The 19,230-nt window shown below is 40.9% G+C and overlaps 1 protein-coding gene across 3 annotated transcripts in view; it reads left to right on the forward strand.

Annotated features, from left to right (window-relative positions):
* Positions 1-19,230, forward strand: part of BMPER (BMP binding endothelial regulator) — a 347,002-nt gene that overhangs the window by 10,302 nt on the left and 317,470 nt on the right. For all 3 annotated transcript variants that reach the window (XM_045062867.1, XM_045062866.1, XM_013061473.2), the window contains one exon: positions 7,981-8,145. The gene's annotated coding sequence lies outside the window, so the exon portion shown is untranslated. The remainder of the gene's footprint in view (positions 1-7,980; positions 8,146-19,230) is intronic.

The raw sequence follows: 19,230 nt of genomic DNA on the forward strand, positions 1-19,230 counted from the left end.
ATTTATCTTAGTGTTCCAGGGATATGAAAGTTATTACTTATGTCTGTTATGATAGAAACAAAGATCTCCAGAAAAGACCAGGAGCTCTTGGGGGCAAAGACTATATCTTGGCCATCTTTTTCTTCAAAGTTTAATATACTATCTGGCACAGAGGAAAGGTCAGTTGACACTGAATTTCAGTATCTACCACCCATACTCTTGGCACCACTCTGCCTCTCTGGGGCGAGTGAGACTCTAGCTCCCACACTTCAAAGAAGGGAAGAAGACTGAGACTGTGAGGTACCCAGCCCTTTCCTTATACTTTGCCTCGGATTGAATTCCTCTACTTAGTACATAGGGATCAGCAGTTTTAAAAGAATACTTTCAAAGAGGAGTGATAACCGTGTTAGATTTGGCAAAATAGTTTGTTCCCTGCTTTTTCTTATGACATTATAATCAATCTTTATTTTTTGTTTAGTTATAAATATGTCTCTCAGGAACGAATGTAGGATGTCTTTGGAGAGAAGCAAGTGGTGGTCTTGGTACAGGTCCTTTTTTTTAAAATGGGAAAATCAAGGCAGTTAATTCCAAGTTATATCGGAGGTGGAGCATTAAAGGCAATTTTCTCTACCTAAGCAGTTTGTGAAACCAGCCCCATCTTGGCTTAAAAATCACATGAAGCCTCTGGCAGTGCTGAAGTTTACAGGGTCCTTGGAGATCACCTAATACAGCCTTCCCTTCACAGTGAAGGTCCTGGGAGGCCAAGTGAAATTGATCCTTGAGGAAAAGTAATTTAGTGGATAATTATCTGCCTTCTGCAATGTGGGGTAGTAGAAACGCGGCTGGGCCTGCGGGTTGGAAAGCTTGGTGGTCACGTCTTTGCTCTTCGGCTTGCTGCTTGATCTCTGGCAAGTTCCTGAACTCCATTCTTTTTGCATATTAAGTAGGGGTACAGTCTTTCCCTATCTAAAGGGTGCAAGGAGAATTTGAGGAGGAAGTGTGTCTTTCACTGTGCTGGCTGCATGGTAGAGTCATTAGAAAGCACTCTCTACTAAGCCTCTCCAAGGCTATTCTTCACCCCTGATGAAATCAGTAATTCTAAATACTCTGGAAAAACCATCCTTCCTGCATAGCCAATAACTGGCAAATCTCTTTCTCTCTCACTGCTACCAATGTACTTGTAGAAAAACTTTTTGGACTTGGGGCTGACCAACATCCAAAACACTGACAACACCAAATGCTGGTGAGGATATAGAACAACAGGAACTTTCTCTCATTGTTGGTGGGAATTGAATATGAACAGCCAATGCAGAAGACAGTTTGGCAGTTTCTTGGAAAACAAAACTTTTTTTTTTTTAAGATTTTATTTATTTACCTGAGAGAGAGAGAGAGAGAGAGTGTGTGTGTGTATGAGCAGGTGAGAGGGGCAGAGGGAGAGAGAGAATCAGGCTCCCCGAGGAGCAGGAGCCCAAGGTAGCATTTGATTTCAGGATTCCAGGATCATGACCTGAGCCAAAGGCAGAGATTTAACTGAATGAGCCACCCAGGCATCCCTAAACATGTTCTTATCATACAATCTAGCAATTACATGCCTTGGTATTTACTAAAATGAATAGAGAAAAATCTTTTTTAAGATTTTATTTATTTATTTGACAGACAGCGATCACAAGTAGGCAGAGAGAGGAGGAAGCAGGCTCCATGCTGAGCAGAGAGCCTGATGCGGGGCTCGATCCCAGGACTCTGGGATCATGACCTGAGCTGAAGGCAGAGGCTTTAACCCACTGAGCCACCCAGGTGCCCCATGAATAGAAAATTTATGTCCACAGAAAAACTTGCACATAGATATTTATAACAGCTTTATTCCGAATTGCTAAAACTTGGAAGCAACCAAGATGTCCTTCAGAGGGTGAATGGAAAAATAAACTGTGGTATGTTCAGACAGAATAGTATTCAGCACTAAAAAGAAATGAGCCATCAAGCCTTGAAAAGACACAGAGGAATCTTAAATGCATATTACTAAGAGAAATAAGTCCATCTGAAAAGGATACATACTGTAGGATTTCAACTATGTGACATTCTGAAAAAGGCAAAACTATGAAGACAGTGAAAAGATCAGTGGTTGCGAGGGGCTAATGGGGAGGGAGGGATGAGGATGGGAGCACAGAGGATTTTAGGACAGTGAAATCATTCTGTATGATGCTATAATGGTGGATATCTGTGATTATACATGCCTCAAAACCCATAGCATATACATCAAGAGTGATACCTAATAAAAATCATGGGCTTTGGGGGATGGTGATGTGTCCACGTAGGCTCCTCAACTGAAAAAATGTACCATTCTGGTGAGGGAGGCTGAAAATGGGAGAGGCTGTGTGTGTTGGGGCAGGGGGTACATAGAAACTCTGGACTTTTTTTCTTGAATTTGCTGTGAGCCTAAATCTGCTCTAAAAAAGAAAACCTTATTAAAAATAAGGTTTACAATTCAGATTTTTCTCTAATTCAGATTAGCCTCTCTTTTAATAATTGCCTTTAAGATTTATAATTTTTTGATAGGAAATGGGTGGGTGCTATAGATCCTTTGATAATTCTCTTTTTTCCTGTCAACGTTACCATAGATCCTTCCTCTCTGATAAACCTTGGATGAGCTTGGTCTTGCAGATAGTTAAGTTAGAGCTTGTGGGTTAGGCAGACACCACAGTGAATGACAAGAAGCACCTATCTGTGGCGCATGGTTTGTACTAGAGTGGAAATGCCTAATACAGAAAAGTCTTAACCGCCAGAGCGTTTTCTACCCAAAGACTTGCAGGCAGGTAGGGCCTGTCGACATGGTGGTGATTGCTTCCTTAGTTTTGTCCTATGTTTTTTGGATCCTCTATTTGAGTCAAGATAACAACAAGATGAATAGCCTCACCTGAGCCTTTGAGGATGAAGTCTTTGCACCTCAAATACTTTGCGGAATAAGTTAGGCTATAAACACATCCCTATGTGAACACACATTTCTGTCAATAGCCCTTGTTGCTCATTTTCTTAGGTTGTTCTTACTGCTAGGTAGAAAAGTTGAGTTGCCATGGTTCACTCAAGGCCTGGGGGAGCTGTATGGCCAGGGCACTAGGAATTTTCATATAAATCTGTAAGACTTGCTCATTTGTTCCTTACACCTCCCTCTTTCCACACCCAAGAGCTCTCCCCTGAGCACCAGAATAGTAGGGAAAGGGCAGGATTAGGTAGGAGAGGGTATGCCTCGATGTCCCCTCTCATCCTGGATAATAACCAAGACACCCATTTCCCGGAGCATTCCTTACCAAGTGATGAAACCATAGCAATCAGGAAGGTAAGATGGTATTGACACCACCATGGTCCCAGATTTGTTCTAATGAGCACTCCATGAGTTCTTGTGGAAGACTTTTCCTGTTGAGTATATTCGGGAAAAACATTCTTGCATCTGAAGCTTTAGTCAGTGCGCATCTTAATGCTCTCTGGGCCTTCTTCCAGAATTTGGGTTCTCAGTGGGAGAAATCTTAGTGCATCAGGTGCAAGAACCCTTTTTTCCCCATCTTCTTTGCATTCACTGTGTCTCTTAATAGTGTGGGAACCTTATGAGTCCAAATGTTTCCCTAACAATGAAAGCTTTAGAAGAATTACAAATGTTTCTCCCCTAAATGCCTGATGCCCGGTTGGCTTGGTGTTACTGGGCAGTAAGGGAACTAGACTTTCAAGAGAGATTTGTCCAGGCTTCATTTTGAATGCACTAAGAAAATGGGACCTATATAAGAATGAAAGCAGCCCCTTCCCCTCAGGAAATCAGGTCTTCTGAAATATGAGTGTCTTCGTTTGTGTTGGCGTTGAGTTTTGGGTGAGGGTTCAGCTAGATTTTTGTTTTCCTTAAAATGTTCCTATCCATAGATATACTGGCTAGTGAAGCCGAGTCATGTGATCCAACTTGGCAGATGTTGTGCTTAAGTCACTAGAGTTTGGCATGAATAAAGATTGAACAAGGATTTGGGATTAACTTCCTTGGTCCCAAAAGGTGAACTAAGTTTTTGAGATTCTTGTTCAAGGGATTAGCATCCAAATTGCCATCTACCATGTGGGTATTTGACAAAAAAAGAGTTTGGATTTTTATTTTTATTTATTTTTTTTTAGTTCTCCCTTTGGTCCACTTCTAAACCCACATAAAAGCAGTTTGGGACTGGTCGGAGCCCCACAGAAAGAAATAGGAGACTGAGATTTTTGGATAAACGTTTTTCCTTTTTATGGAGATAATTTGCAATAATACTGACTTTCAGCATAGACTCCATAGCCTTTATCTTGATCAGAAAACATTTTGAATAGGGTGGTGGGGAGGGGGTGAGCTCATTGCCAGCAGGGACTCCCGCACAGGGACCCTGAATAAGACATTCATTGGCAGAAAAGCAGTGGTAACTGAAAAGGGCTGGGGGGAAGGGTGGAGAGAGAAGGCTGAGTAGGGCTTGGGTTCCTTCCTCCTCAGGGGAGCTATTTTTTGCTTTACATGCAAAGAATGGCTTTGTACAGCCAAGTTGGTCCTGATCTTGTTTACATAAAAGAAATCGAACATTTATTTTGTGCCGGGTTATTTTTTTCTTCCTTTGCCAGTCAGAGGGTCCTGGGCAAATCAATAAACAAAGACCCTGCTCTGTTTTCACTTTGTGGCTGGGGTTTGGACTGGGTAACCCTTCAATGGCTGGATTAGCTACTTCTGTGGGGACTGAGTCTTTTGGACTCGGGTAGATGGGTTGTCAGAGACATACTAACCCTGCCGGGAACCTGGACCTCCACAGACAGTGGGAGGACCTCTGGTTTCTTGGGTTCTGTGGCAGATGTGAGAGGAGAGGGAGAAGAAAACTGTCTCTTTGGCTTCTACAGAAACCAGCTGAAGCCCTGAAGTGGGTGGATTGGTTACTCTAATCTTTGCCCAGTCAACAGCCAGCATTGTTTGGGGGCATTAAATCAAACCAAATGCCTTTAAAAACTATAGCTCTGAAACTTGACTCTGCAAATATGGAATTCCATAGAAGGGCTCCATGCTGAGGGGCAAAAAATATTTTCTTCTTTTTTTTTTCCCCTAAATTTACCTGCCATGAACTTGGATTGACCCTTTGTTCTCTTGTTTTGGGACAACATGAAAAATAAAGGGAAACATGTATTCACTGTAAAAGCATTCCCTTAACCAATGTTCAGCTGGCTAGCTTTTCCCCTTTTAAAGTTCACAACAGTGAACTTTTATGGTAGTTCATCATCTCTAAATCTCAACCACTTAATTTCTTCTTTAGTTTCTGTTAGCTTTGGTTGAAGCAGCATGGTTGGGTAGGAAGAATAAGGGCTTTGGTATTAGACCCGGACTTGGCTACTTATTTCATCTCTTACTAGTAGGTTGACCTTCAAGAAGTCATATAACCTCCATAAGCCTCATTTCCCCCCCTTTAAAAAATAGAAATGATGAGACTTATTTTAGGGAAAATATTTATAAAGATCTTAGCATACCATGGCATACCACAGGCTCCCAATAAATGGTATTCATTATTGGTTTCATTCTTTGAACTTGGAAGTTTGTACAAGAGGGTCTGTGTCATTGATTGAGTGACTGTGGTGGCTCTTCACTCTTCCTTGGGGATCTAGAACGGTCTTTAGTGGCATGATCAATAACATGTCAGTCATTTACAATAATGTATTTGTGTATGTGTGTGTACAAATATATCAAACATACCTCACAGAAAGCCCGCACAAAATGAAATTAATTAAATTAATTAAATTACATTAAATTTGCTTTTTGCCAAATATATATTGTTACCCAAATTAGATATACATCATTACTTTGAGTATACACATGTTTGAGCAAGTATAAAATAGACAAAATTTTAAATTAATTAAGAAGCCTATGAGTCTAAATTCAGCCACTTACTAGCTGTATATATTTGAATAGATTATCTAACTGCTTAACCAGACAGAAAATTATGTGGAGTGCTAATTAAAATTAATAGCTAGTATTTATGGAGGACCTATAATAAGCCAAATGGTATTCTAAGTTTTTCACCTATATCAAAGTCATTTAACAATTACCTAAATACAATTTCATGGGATAGGTACTACTCTTAGCTTCATTTTACAGATAAGACCACTGAAGCTCAGAGAGATTAATTATCTTGCCCAAAATCACACAGATGAAAAGTTGAAGGGCCAAGATTTGAACACAGAGAGTTTGACTATAGATTCCATTATTTTAGCCACTAAATTATTCTCCCTGTAGGAGTGATAGAAAGGTCTGTGGGCCACAGATCTGAGTGTGGGTCCCAGCTGCATCCTTTCCATCTCTGTGATCTGTGTGAGATTTCTACCTAGACATCCTTCTGGGCTTAGCTCAGATAATGTGGTCATGACAACTTGGGTGTAATAAAATGACATGATAAAAATTACATGAAAGGACCAAGTTATAGTGAAGTCTTATGTCATGAAAGAATTAGAATCTGGGGGTGCCTGGGTGGCTCAGTGGGTTAAAGCCTCTGCCTTCAGCTCAGGTCATGATCCCAGGGTCCAGGGATCGAGCCCTGCATCGGGCTCTCTGCTCAGCGGAGAATCTGTTTCCCCCTCTCTCTCTCCCTGTCTCTCTACTTACTTGTGATCTCTGTCTGTCAAATAAATAAATTAAAAAAAAAAAAAGAATTAGAATATGGAAGTCATTGCCAAAGGTAAAAATCATGTAGAGTCAAGACTACCCTTGAAAATCTCTTAAATTGCTCACCATATTCTGTGCATACAGTCTGTTACAACAATGATAAACCATGAGGTGATTGGTTCTCTACAGATTCCAGTGAACGCTCCAAACATTCCGATGACTAGTATTTCCCTACCCATGACGAACAATATTTAGATATTTTCTTTCTTGCTGATCTATAGAATTGAATTCATGTCCTTAAATACAAGCTATGTAGCTCAAATGAGCTGTGCAAATTTTAGATGAGTTAGAGCCACTCCTTGCTGGTGAGAGCATTCTAGTATTTCCCAAGCTCAGAATTGTTATAAGGATCAAATAGGTGATTTAATACCCACCTTTGTGCATTTGTGTTCACCTTGAATCATCATTAGATGATGTTCAGCAATGTTTTCTTATAATCACAACCATCTGGCTCACTGGTTTGCTTGTTTGCTGGTTTGTTTTGATCTGATTACTTTTCTGACTCTCTTTTTCTTTCTGCCCCATAAATACAGTATTCAACGAGGTTTAGGGACACTCCTTGAATCTCTCCTCTTCTGCAACATGATTTTCAGCTTTCACATCCTGTTAAACCTACCACTTATTCAGTTCAACGTCATGCATTTATCAAAGGTCCCCTGTGCACCAGGTTCTCTGTTTTCTGCAACCCTCACCCTCAGGAAGCTCCAGATCTACAATTGCCTTCAGAATGTTTCCAGTTAGAAGTCACACCATCTCTTGATCTCACCCTGTTTAAACCTAAGCTGGGCATCTCTGCCTTTTAGGAGCTACTTCCTGACTTCCTGGTTTCTGTGGCTGGCAGCAACTTCTCCAGGTCAGATGAGCTTGACTTTTCGGCAATGTCGCAGGATCCTCATCTCTCTTCCCTCACACCTGCAGAGGCATTGGATCGGGTCCTGGCTTCCCTGATCCTTCTATTCCTTTTACCTCTAAACCATTGCAGGAGCCCCCCTGTCTCTTGCACTCTGCATCTCTCCATTTTCATTAGCATATGTATGTTTGTGAGACTAATTTTCCTTGAAAGTTCTTTGTACTGCTTCCAAAAGAAATCTAAGTTCCGTCTGGCCACAACCTAAGGATCCAGTGTTATTCATCTCTGCTTCTACGGAATCCTACAGGAATACCCTCCAATCACGCAGTTGTGTTTCTTACTGTTTCTCCAGATGTTCGCACTCCTATTCCTGAATAGTCTGTATTTATTAAGAGGATGGCAGCGCTTCACAAAATTAATCTATGATAGTACCCGCTTATCTGTATTTCCCTTTTCACAGTTTCAATTTTCCACGGTCAACTGCGGTCCTGAAAGCAGATGATCCTCCTTTTGGCAAATCAACGGCCGGTCAACAGCCGTCTAACTTACCTGCCCATGCGCACGTCATTCACCTACCTTCGTCCCATCTGGTGGGCGTTTTATCATCCGCTATCGTCGCAACAGGGTGAGTACGGTACATTGTTTTGGGAGAGCGCATTCACATAACATTGATTATACTATATTGTTATAATTGTTCTATTTTATTATTAGTCATTGCTGCTCATCTCATATTGTGCCAAATTTATAAATTTAACTTATCATAGGTCTGCATGTATAGGAAAAAACAGTATATATAAGTTTCAGTACTAGCCACGGTTTCAGGCACCTACTAGGGGTCTTGGAATGTATCCCCCTCAGATAAGGGGACAACTGAAATGCAAAGAGTGGTTTTGTAAACTAATAATAAAGTTTATCGGGAAGAATAGATGCCCATGAGTAGCAAAAATTTATTTAAAAGGAAGAAGTTGGAGGGGAAACAGAGTGGGAGGCAGTAAATTGTAACATAAAATTGCATTCAAATAAACATGCAGAACCTGTAACAGACTAAGCTAGGATAATGAAATAGATCCCCAATGCAAGGATATGTCTATTTTTAGTATCTGGGGAAAAAAGAAATCCAGCATTTTAAAATAATGTGAATGGGGGATTATCCAATAAATAATGCTACAATAATTTTTACTTAAAAAAAGTAAGTTAATCCTTGACCTCTCACCATACACTAAAACAAATCCAAGGAAGATTAAAAAAAAAAAAAAAGATAGAATATGCTGTAAAAACGCCAGAGGAGCGGTGCCTGGGTGGTTCAGTTGATTAAGCATTGGACTCAGTTTTGGCTCAGGTCGTGATATCATGAATTGTGAGATGGAGTCCTGTGTCAGGCTCCACACTCTGGGCTGACTTGGCTTGGGATACCCTCTCTCCTCTCTCTCTCTGCCTGTTCTCTCTCTCTCTCTCTCTCAAACAAATAAATAAATCTTAAGAAACAAACAAACAAAACCCCAGAGGAAACCTTAGTTCCCTGTTCATGTAATCTGAGTATATGATAAGTCTTTCCACATAACTCCAAGGCAGAAACTATAAAGAAATTTAGATGTGTAACCACATAAATACAAATCATCCATGAAAAGTTATCATAGGGATGCCTTTTAGTTTTTGTTCAGGTGGTGGTCTCAGGGTGGTCAGTGGGGAGACTGCTTGAGAGTCTCTCCCTCCCTTTCCCTTTGCTCTTCTTTCTGCTTGTGCATACTCTCTCTCTCTCAAATAAAAATAAATAAATCTTTTTAAGAAGTTATCACAAGCAAGGGGCACCTGGGTGGCTCAGTGGGTTAAAGCCTTTGCCTTCAGCTCAGGTCATGATCCCAGCGTCCTGGGATTGAGCCCCACATTAGGCTCTCTGCTCAAGTGGGGAACCTGCTTTCCCCTTTCTCTTTGCCTGCCTCTCTGCCTACTTGTGATCTCTGTCAAGTAAATAAATAAAATCTTTTTTAAAAAAAAGTTATAAGCAAAGGAAAAGTAAGTAACAAAACTGAGAAAAATATTAATAAGTTGAAACAAAGAGGAAATTACTATCTTCAATATATAAAGAATAATCACAAGTTTATAAGAAAAAAATTATCACTGTGTTAGAAATAAAGGGACAAAAGCTATAAATAGGCATTTCACAGTGAAGAAACAGAAATGGTAATGCAAATATGAAAACGTATTTCATATTCTTGTAATCAAAGAAATGCAGATTTAAATAAGTTACCCTAAGGGATAAGGCTTTTTTTTTTTTTTTTTACCTTCACAAATGTCTATATTCCTTAATAAATTACAAAAAAAGACATTCAAACAAAATAAAAAGAATAAAACTTGCTACCATGAAATTTGTATAAATCTGTCAAGCATTTACCATCTTCTTAACCCTTGAGAGTTAGGAGAGTACCCCTATCGTAGTGTATTTATTGGGAAAATTATCTGCCAAAAAATACATTGTTAAGAGAAAAAAGTAGCCAGCAAATCTGAATATATGATAAGACATTTCCCATTTTGGCAAAAATATATATGGTAATATAAAATCTTAATGCATATAAAACAAAATATCAACAGGAGTCTCTAGAAACTAGAAATGTGGATAATGAAAAATTTTTAAACTTTATTTTTAATTTTAAAATGTTCTTACTTTTGCTTATCTGTCTTCTAATTTTTCCACCATGAACTTGTATTGCTCTTTGAAAAATATAACAAATGTACATAAAAGTGTATAACTTGTAAACACCAGATTGATGTATTATCACAAAGCAAGCATGGCTGTTGTATTAGTTCCTAATCTTAGCATCCTTTGCGACTGGATATGCTAAGAACCTCTCACATCCTCAAGTGCTGCTTCCTTTTTCCTTAGCAAGTTCCTTCCTCAATTTATCCCTTTCCTTTTGAATTTTACTATAAGCAGCAAGGAGAGACCAGGCTGCATCTTCTACACTGTTTGGAGATTTCCTCAGCTAAATAAATATCTAAGTTCACAGTTTACAAGCTCTGCCCTCCACCCAATCGTAGAAATTCAACCGAGTGTTTTCATACTTTATAACATGGATTGCTTTTCTTCCAGTTTCTAAAAACATGCTCCTTATCAGAAGTACCTTTAATGTTTACCTTTCTTTTAAGAATCTTTATGATAACATATGTAGTCTTAAGAGGTTAGAAGATTTCTCTCCCTTGCCCTTAACTATTGTCTGACCTCACCAGAATCCCCTTTAAAGCCCGTATTTCCACCATCTCTTCAAGGCAGCCTAGGCTTTTTCTACCATGTTCCCAAAACTCTTCCAACTTCTCCCTATTACCCAATTCCAAAGCCACTTCCAGACTTTCAGGCATTAGTTACAGCAACACCTGACTCCTCAGTACCAAAATCTGTACTAGTTTCCTAGAGTTGTTATAACAAATTACCACAAACTTGGTGGCATAAAATAACAGAAAAATGTTCTGTCACACATCTGGAGGACAGAAGTCTGAAATCCATATTCTCAGCAGGGCCACACCCCCTCTGAAGGCTGTTGGAGTGACTCCTTCCTTGCCTCTTTGGCCTCTGGTGGCTGCAAGCATTACTTGGCTCACGGCTGCCTCTCTTCAGTCTCTGCCTCTGTCTTCACAGAAGACTTCCCATGGCCTTCTCCACTCCCTGTCTCTGGGTGGTTTTTTCCTTTTCTGTCTCTTAGAAGGACATCTATCATTGGATTTAGGGCCCGCCCTAATTCAGATGATCTCTCTTAAGATCCTTACCTTAATTACATCGGCATAGACCCTTATTCCAGATAAGGTCACGTTCTTAGGTTCTGGGTGGACATATCTTTTGGAGGACACAGTCCAGCCCACATCACCAATATGGTTACCACCAAGGTCAAGAAAAAGAAGGTCCTTTGATCCCCTGCCAAACTCTACCCCTCTCTCATCTCCATGGTAATTATTATCCCTCCTAACAGGAAAGGTTATTTTTAACCTGCTTAAAAACTACATAAATAGAATCATACACTGTGTTGTCTTTTACATATGTCTTCTCTTATTCCACATGGTATTTATGAAATACCCCTCTTATTGCATATAGCGTGCTTGTTCATTTTCATCGATACACATATATTTCATTGTGCATCACTTTTTTCATCCATTCTACTGTTGACGGACATTTGTGTTGTTTCCAATTTGAAGTTATTATGAATAGTGCTGTTTTGAAAATCCTTGCCCATATTGTTGGTGGTGCACATATGTAAGCATTTTTGAGAGGTGTATAGTTAGGAGTAAAATTGCTGGATCGTAGTGTGTGTTTGCTCGGATTTAAGAGTTACTGCCAAACAGTTTTCTAGAGTGGTTGGTTAAATTTGCACTACCACTGGGATGTGTTTGAAAATTCCAGTTGCTTTACATTCTGCCTTCACTTACTATTATCTTTTTCATTTTAGCCTATCTGCTGGGCATGTAGCAGTATCTCATTATGGTTTTAATTTACATTTCCCTGAAGACTATTGAGAATGAGCACTTTTTCATATGTTTATGTATTACTTTTTCTATATAAATACAAGCATGAAGGTTGTATTGAGAAATTGCTGTCTTGTCATAAACATTTCCGTTCAACCATCCGGGAGTGCTTATATTCAGATAATATCTCAAAAACAAGCTGGTGAGAGAAGGCTCACTGTTGTCTGGACAATAAGTCACTTTTTCTTCTCTGCCAGTTTGCCAGTTTTCTCTTCTTTTCCAGCTGGGAAAAAGTCATGTAGGTGATATACAGGAAGCTTTTTTTTTTTTTTTTTTTTAAACCCGTTAGTAGCAAAATTCTCCTGAAAAATTCTTAAAGTTTTCAAAGCCCTGGATGGCTCAGTTGGCAAAGCATCTGCCTTTAGCTCAGGTCTTGATCCCAGGGTCCTGGTATCGAGACCTATGTCAGGGTTCCTGCTCAGCAGGGAGCCTGCTTCTCCCTCTCCCTTTGCTGCTTCCCCTGCTTGTGCTCCCTCATTCTTGTGCTCTCTCGAGTGAATAAATAAAATCTTAAAAAATTAAATAAATAAAGTTCTGCCCTTTCTCCCTGACACACATCCTACTTCTATAAGAAGGGGTGTTCAGTGTCACAGAAGCCTTAGGGAAGCACAGCTACCTCATTTAGTCTCTGCCTACTTGTGGTTGGCTGTTCTTCTTTACTACAGCTAGTTTCCCGAAGCTCCTAGCAGAGTTAGAGAGCTGTACCTTTTCTGCAACAGATTGTAATGAATTATTTCAGTGACAAAGAATTTGCCTTGTTGAAGAGGACAGGTGTGTCTGTGGATGACCCAAATCTGGGAAAGTCAGTGAGAATGCTGAGTGATAGCTTTGGAACAAAGGGTGATGATGGGCTAACAATTACCAAAATGCTTCCTCTACACGGGGCACCCTGCTAAGCACTTCACAGACCTGGCCTAGGTATTCCTTAAAATAGCCCAAGATAGGTAGTGATGGGAAATAAGATGATTATTCCCAATTCTTCCTTCTCTTTTGGTTATAAAATTATATGTCCTTTCTGTTACCATGTGACTTCGCAGTATTAGTGTAGACGGAGTATAAGCTCCCACCCTATCAATGTTAGCTTTGGCTAAGAGACTTGCTGTGGCCAATGGGATATTAGCAGACCTCAAAAGAGCAGTTTACATGACTTTGGGGCATTTGGCATGGTTTCTTTTGCGACTGTGATCTGCATTTGAAGAGCAAGCTCCAGAATGCCTAGCCCTTTAGTGTAGGTACAAGTTTGGACTTTAGGTAAAGCAGATCTGAATGCAGCTGGAAGCCTGAGTCCAGCCTTCATTGCCAGAATCCCAGCCAATCTGTGGACCCATGAGTGTAAAAATAAATGTGTTGCTGTAAGCCATTGAAATATTGAGAATGTTTGTTATTATTCAACTGAAACGGACTTATAGGGCAATACCCTTTTTCCACCCATCTCCTCAATGATTAAATTTAGGTTTAGAGAACTTAAAACAATACCCCTAAATCACACACCTAATAAGAGAAAGAGCCAGGATTGAAGCCAGGACTGTCTGCTTTCTGAGCCCTCCGCTCTTCACCACTACACGATATCTCCTTTCAAACTTATAACAGTCTGGGGCAATGGACCAAAAGCAATAGCATGGAATTTGATTGGAATGAATACATGGCCCAACATGTCAGTTAAAACAACAACAACAAAAATAGCAGTGAATGATACAAGCGGAGAACAAGCAAGGTGTTCTTTGATTACAGAACCGGTGGTGTGGCTCCACGACTTTAAGCATAACTGAGCAGGGAATGGTGGCTCAGCACTCCGCCAGGTTGTGGAAAACACTGTCTGGAAGAAGGAAGTCAACAATTCTTCCTACTCTGGCTGGTCAGAGGATACCTGGACTATTACATCTGGTTCCAGACAACACATTTTAAGAGGAATATTCACAAGCTAAACTATGTAGATGAGAGTGAACAAGAAGCTGAGAAAACTCATAGCAGTTGTAAAGCGAAGGAGCTCAAGTATTTCACTTGAAGAGGAGAAGGCTTTGGGGGCGGGGCTGCGGTGAATGCTGTCTTGCGACATCGAAAGAACTAATGGGGAACAAGGAGGTCAAGTTAACATTGCCTCTCACCTGGAGTGCTGCCATTGCCTTCAGCACCCCATTCATTCCATTTACCACATGCAACCTCGTGTAACCTTTTCAAAACATGAAAGTTTTGAAAGTCAAAACATGACTTTTTTATGGTTCCATCTCACCAGATACACCCAAGGAATACACATGTACATACCCAGTCGCAGGTACATGCACACACATACATGTCTACATAATCCTACTATCCTCATACAGTTTCTCCTGAACACAGAGCCTGAAGTAAAGCTTTGTTGGAGGTCTGGGACAAAGAGTCATGTAGAAGAGAAGTAAGGTATGGAAAAAGGAAGAAAATATGAGGTGATGGTGTGATTATGAGGCTACCTACAGCCACAAGAAACACAGGTATTGGCTCAATCATCTGGACCTCTCCAGATGGGCTGTGTTGAACCACCAGGACTCTAACAATCCATAGGAGGGAAACAGCAAGTTGAAAGAATTTATTTGATGATTCCTTCCCATCTGTGGATGCATTTCCTGCAGAAGTCAGACAACAGACCTAAGACATGGCGTTTTCTCTGATCCAAGAAGTGGTAGGAGGAGGCAGAGCCCCCACAGGGGCCAAGTAACAGGGCTGGGCCAACACTGTTGACTGACATGCATGCATGTCAGTGGGAGGTGGGAGGGGGAGGGGGGCACTAGACAGTGGCTAGTGATCAGAGTGAGGTGATAGCTCCCACGGCTGTGTCATCCAAGGCTCCCTGAAAGTAAGCAGCCAGGGGTCTGGGAAAGGATTGAGACAGGAATCTGAGTACATGCATTATTGGGTCCAACACACACACACACACACATATACATGCACACACACACACACACACACACACACCTTTTGAGAATAAAGACAAAATCTTTTGCATGGCCTCTGGCTTCTGCACTTGCCTTACATCGGAATCATATGGACCATCTTTTGGTTCCTTGAGTGCATCATGAACCCTCCTGCTACAAATTCCTCTTACCACAAGCTGTTCTTTCTGGCATCTCCTTGGTCCCTACCTGCATTCAAGAGTTCACTCTTGGGGCGCCTGGGTGGCTTAGTGGGTTAAGCCGCTGCCTTCGGCTCAGGTCATGATCTCAGGGTCCTGGGATCAAGTCCCGCATTGGGCTCTCTGCTCAGCAGGGAGTCTGCTTCCTCCTCTCTCTCTCTCTCTCTGCCTGCCTTTCTGCCTACTTGTGATCTCTCTCTGTCAAATAAATAAAATAAAATCTTAAAAAAAAAAAAAAGTTCACTCTTTATTCATTGTTCAGCTCTCTGAGAGAGCTGAGGAGCATTTCCAGCTACCCTTTCCCCTGCCTCTCTACCTACAGCCTAAGTGGCTCCAGGCCATGGAACTATCCTTTCTCTTTCCTTCAGAGTATTTATCCCATACCCATCAGTCATGTTTGATTAATGTCTGTCTCCCCATCTAGACTAATAAGCCTCACCAGGGCAGAGAATGTGTCTCTTGTTTTGGAATTCCCCATTGCACCCCCTTTGCCCGATGCCTGACACCACAACAGGTGCTCATTAAATACATAAATAGTTTCAATATGAAAGAGAAATTGCAGAGGCTTAGTGTGACAAAGGAAGGCCAGTTTGTGCATTATAGTTATTGCAAAGGGGGTGTGGGATGCCTCAGGTGGGTTTCATTTCTCTGTTAGTAAAAATTTTCTGAGATTGATTTATTGATCAGATCAGGGCTGGTTCAGGCAACCTCTAAGAGTCAGCTCTGAGAATTTGTGCTTGAATACCCCTCGTGTTCAAATCACACCCTAGAATAGAGCTTATTGGAGGTGCTCTGACATTCTGTTTCCTGGCACTATCCTTTTTCTCTTTGACTCTCTAGAGTGGAGCATTTCAGAGCATCTGATGCTTCCAGCTGGTGATTCGGGAGCTGCGACCTTGTTGCTCTTTCTTGTTGGTCTCTCTGTTTCTGGTGGTTGGAATCTGTGATCTGAAGAATGGGGCTCCATTTGTAATCCGTTCAGTTTATTTTGCCTCTTTCAGCACCTACATTTGGAGAGGGTGGTGGGTGGGAAAGCTCACAGAATATCGGATTCAGTCAGGGTGGGATGCTGAGTGGAGACGGGAAGGAAATGAGCAGGAGGTGAGAGAGACAGAACAAGGCAATGTGTCCTGAGCTCGCAAAATCTGAGAGGTATCTGCAACTTCTCACAGGCTGGGTCTCAGGTATCCACAGATGAACACACATAGTGTTGCAGAGCACACTTCTGCTTTAATGTGTGGGCTCCAGCCAGCTTAGCATGTGCAAAAAGCAGGAATCACCAAAGGCTGGCCTGTGTAGCGGTGTATCTCTTTAAGAGTTTATTATTTCTACAAAGTTCTAATGTTCCTTGCCTATGGTTTGCCCTGGTGAATGCTTGTTAATGCAGTTTCATTGTTGCCTAGGGAAAAAGAACCCCAGTGACCTACCATAATAACCGCTTTAATGTGGGGCCTCTGCTTTGGGTCTGTGTAGTATCCTTTAACAAATGAGCAAAAGTGGCCAAAGTCGTATTAGGCTACGCTGCCAGAGGTTTATGATAAAATCTCCAGTCACTGCCAGGGACAGTGTGAACCCTGTCAGTCTGAGGATTAACTTTTCTGTAGTAACAACTGAGACCTCTTTTTTTAGGTCTCACTGTATGCCAAGCGTGGTACAGGGGAGTGAGGGTTGGCTGGGGGAGATGCTTTCATATGCATGATTTTAATTAGTGTTCCTAATAACTCTCTAAGGTGGATATTATTATTCCTCCTTTACCAAAGAGAAAATGGAGACTCAAACTCTTTAGATGATGTACCCAAGGTTACACTGGTGACAAACATTGGGACTGAGAGTCCGTTCCAAACCCACCTGTCCTGTACTAGCCTGCCCCCATGGTAACTTAAGAACTTAAAACCAGATGTCCTCAGGCTGATTATTTGTCACCTATTGATCAGTAGGAGCTGAAGCTGTTCCCACTTGACCTGAGATCGTGTGAATAGAGTGAATTAGAGGTGGGAGCCATGAGACTTTCAGCTGGGTATTTTCTACCTTTCCTAGGTAACATATAGAAGGTGTTGACAATTGTTGAAATAAATTAGGAAATTGTGAACCAATCATTTCTATGTTTGTTCAGCTGTCTCTTGTCTGAGATTCCCATTCCAGTCCCGAACCAGAAGTTCTCCTTTGTCTGACAGGTTCCAACATGAACTTTAAATCCCCCAAGTAATAGCCCCTTCACTTGTAAGGAGAAACTGAAAATTGTAATGAAGTATACCAATGATAGTCTCACCTATCACCTTGTTATATTATATGAACAACTAAGATCTGGAAAATGTAGTAAGTTAAAATGTGAATATATTGACAAAAGAGTCCTATACAGTATTTAATAATGAACAACAAATTTGGCAATTACTTGCCTACCGGTTAAAATAAAAAGGGAAACAAAATCAGGTATATGATAGTTTTCATGAAGAAAAAACTATAGAAAATACAGTTTTTCAAAGGAGATAGGATTTCCCTGGCACTTAAATCTGAAAAAAATTTTCTAGGAGATTAAGGATGACACTGTATCATATAGTGACCATTGTCCTCATCTCTCCCCTCGTTCCTGCTAAATTTAGTGGTATTCCTATGGTCTCTTCACTATCACAAAAAGGCAAAATACCAAAGCACAGTACACTGAGAATAATTACTTGAAAGCACTAAAAAAAAAAAAAAAAAAAAAAAAAAAATGTAGTCCATTGGCCCACTTTTATTGCTAGAGCTCCAGTGAATCCAGGATTGAAAGCTAAAATTTAGAAATGACTAAAATGCCTATGTTTCAATCCATCTTCTATAAGTGACATTTTTTTCAATGGAGCGTCAATCAAAAGTTGGGCAAGACAGCGTGGTGTTATGTAAGGAAAGTGGTGGCCTTAGAATTTCTTCATGGGGTGGAGGCTTAAGAGGGACAGTCTGGTTTGCAAGTGGGTGTTGGGTAGAGTGACCAACTTTTTCCAGTTTGCCCAGAACTTTCTTGGTTTGGGGACTAAAAATCCCACACCCCCGGATGCACCTCAGTCCCAGGCAAACCCAAACAGTTAGACTGTGCTCAGCCAGGAGTTTCAAAGCGGCAGTTATACAGCAAGTGCGCTGTTTTTACTTGGATTGTATGTTTATTTAGAAGTGGCTTTGGGGATACTGATGGATACATGTGTTCTGTGTCGCCAAATCTGAATGCTTTTGCAGACTAATGATTGGGTGGTGGAATCAAATCCTTCTGTGAAAACCAAGGAGCCTAAAGAGGACTGGTGACTCAACCTTGCCTTAGGGTGGGTATAAAAAACTAATGAGAACACGCATGGGGGAGTTTTCGCCTCTGAAGTTCTTTACAAATTAGAGAAAACAACCAAGTAGAGTGAAAACGATCATGAGATCTAGAGTTGGACCAAGCCTAGTTAGTGTCCTGTCTTTGTCACTGATGAGCTAGGGGATTTTGGGCCATCCACGTAACTCTCTGAAACTTAGTTTTCTCATCTGTAAAGTGGTCACAGGGATGTTCAGTATCTCTTTCCTCTCCCTTCCCCTTCTCTCTCTAGAATGAGGAGTTCTACTGCAGGTGGGATTGTTGAACCCAGATAAAAATTGTTCTTTAGATAAACCTCAGCTGTTAGAATAATCCCACTGCACCGAAATGAGGAATGGAGAGCTGGACTTCTCAGGGGCCATTCCTAAATGTGGACTGTCTTCTTGCCTGAGATACAATCTCCAAGGTACTTTTAAAATAGAAATAGAAAAATCTTAGTTCAGCCTTCCCTAAGCATGTTTGGATTCCAGAGTCTCTTGTTCAGCCAATAAAATGTGTAGCTATCCTTTCTCCTTCCCTTCCTTTTTTCTTCCTTCCTTTCTCTTTTTCCCTTTTTCTTTTCAGCCAGAACTACTTTTTCTCCACACTAGAAATGTTTCCTTTTTTTGTGCTGATCACCTCTCGTGCCTCCCATGTTGTTAGATTTACTAGATGGAGGTAAGCTATTTACCTTCAGCTGGCTCAGCCTCCTCATCTATGAAACGAAGGATGAAACCAGGTAGTTTGCCAGTGTCCTCACAGCTCTAGCATCCTCTGATATGAGGAATACT

Source organism: Mustela putorius, unplaced genomic scaffold (assembly GCF_011764305.1).
Source record: "Mustela putorius furo isolate JIRA1106 unplaced genomic scaffold, ASM1176430v1.1 tig00003845_pilon_pilon_pilon, whole genome shotgun sequence".
NCBI classification, from domain to species: Eukaryota; Metazoa; Chordata; class Mammalia; order Carnivora; family Mustelidae; genus Mustela; species Mustela putorius.